Source organism: Octodon degus, unplaced genomic scaffold, assembly GCF_000260255.1.
Source record: "Octodon degus isolate 3935 unplaced genomic scaffold, OctDeg1.0 scaffold00405, whole genome shotgun sequence".
NCBI lineage: Eukaryota > Metazoa > Chordata > Mammalia > Rodentia > Octodontidae > Octodon > Octodon degus.
The window spans coordinates 88,386-90,294 of NW_004524981.1; the positions used below are offsets into that span (position 1 = coordinate 88,386).

A 1,909-nucleotide genomic window follows, 5' to 3' on the forward strand; every position below is an offset into this window, starting at 1 on the left:
CAAGGGCCTCCAGCAAAGGTTGTTTCAATTCCTAAAATGTATGATCAGCCTCAGAGACCCAAATGATGAGATGAGTCTGAGACACCTGAGCCTCCCTGGGAAACTAGTGGAGGGACCGAGCCTTTTCAATATATAGGGATCCAGATTCTACAAAAGTAGTGACATCCCCCGCCCAAAAAGCTCTCAGATGCATCATATGTTAAGGCTTCAGGAAGTCCACTATAGACTGTAGACTAGGCCCTCTAAGGCTCCCTATAGGCCCTCTAAGGACTCAGAGCCCTCCGGTCATGTGTAATAAATAAACTCAAATGTATACTTTGAGTCTGGCTAATCTTCACATTTTCATGTGACACTTTATAGCACTAGGAACCCAGAAAGTTGAAGAGAGACTGGGTGTCCTTATACATTATATCTTTAGTCTCCCGACAAAGCATTAGATATCTACATATTGGAGGAGGGTAATGGCTTCTCCCCTCCAGTCTAGATCTTTGGCCAAAGCCAAGCCAAGGCCTTATACAATGATACAAAAGGTCATTGTATCTTTTATCACTGTAAGAATAAAGAATGGAGTCCTTTCCTCCAGGTAGACTTGTTCCAGTTCTATATAATAATGGGCTTCACCCTTTCTCCCTTTAGTCCTTCTTTAATACAGCAAAGGAAATGAAGGCATGTTGCTTTGCCCAGTCCAAATTGTGGCTTATTTATAGAAACTGCCTTGGATCCAATAGGGCATAAGCTTTGGCTTTCCCCATCTTCTTTAAGTTCCTGGATATGCCTCATAGCAAGCATTTCCAGTCTGGATGGCCAAGTCCCAAAGTCTGTCCCTTTCTCCCTGTTTGAGCATCTCCCTGAGGAGGAAGGTTACATCTTCTCAAGTCAGTCGGAAGAAGGAATCTGCTCCTTCAAGGGATCTGATATATCCACCAAGATTATCTGTGAAACTCTCTAGGCCTCAATTTTCCCCAATTCCAAATAACTAAAAGAAAATTGTTCAGGCTCACCCTTCAAGTTGGAGTGGAGAGACAATATCCTTCCTGGTGGGGCCATCAATTCTAGTGGCCCAGCTACCAAATATAGTGGGACCAGGTCTTGATTTTCCTTCTCCTGGGGTACAAGCTTCACCAAGGAGGAAGAAGGAGTCAGGACCAAGAGTGAAAGGTCTAAAGAACACTCAGAAGCCCAACTAGGATGGTTCCAGAGAGTAAAGAAGAGCTGGAAGTGGGGCACCTTCCTCTATTTTTCCTCTCACTTACAAAATAAATGTAACTGAAAGATTATTAAAATTAAGAGAACCCCAGCTGAAGTTTTTCCGGATTCCCCAGTGGGGTATTGTGTCAAGACATCAGCACAATAAAAAAGTAGAACCTTTGCTCTATGGTTTGTAGGTCTAAATCTTTCTAAGTATTTAGGCAAACACTCCAAGGAAAAACATGCTCCAACAGTAGAAAATCCAGTTCCCATCTGTGGGGAATGCAAGAAAACACACATGAGAAATCTCTCCCCATTGGGCATCCCTGTATGGGATGTTTCTCCCTTGGACAAAGTATCCCTGTCACCTCAGAGGCCTGTTGCTACCTAGGGAACCCCTGTGCCAGGCTCATCCCACCACTTTAGGGATTTATCTGCACCTTACTCACTATTGGACTGGAGCTGCAGCCTAACCTGGCCAGACAGCCTGGCCTGGGTGCTGGAACCCTGTATCCACTTTGACAGCCATCCTAACTCCTCAAAGACATTTAATTCCCAGAATTCTCTTGCTGGGGCCAAAATGACACTTAAGGCCAGGTCCCACAATATGGAGTTGTTATGAGAAACAAGGGGAAAAACCCTTCCAAGTCCAGTCAAGTTTCATAAGGCCACTTTTGACACTTGGAAAGGGACACTTATTTAGAACTTTGAATACATTAAG

At 44.1% G+C, this 1,909-nt stretch overlaps 1 pseudogene; it reads left to right on the forward strand.

The window, feature by feature from the left end:
* The first annotated feature begins 1,188 nt into the window (after positions 1-1,188).
* Positions 1,189-1,909, forward strand: part of LOC101568432 — a 5,248-nt pseudogene continuing 4,527 nt past the window's right edge.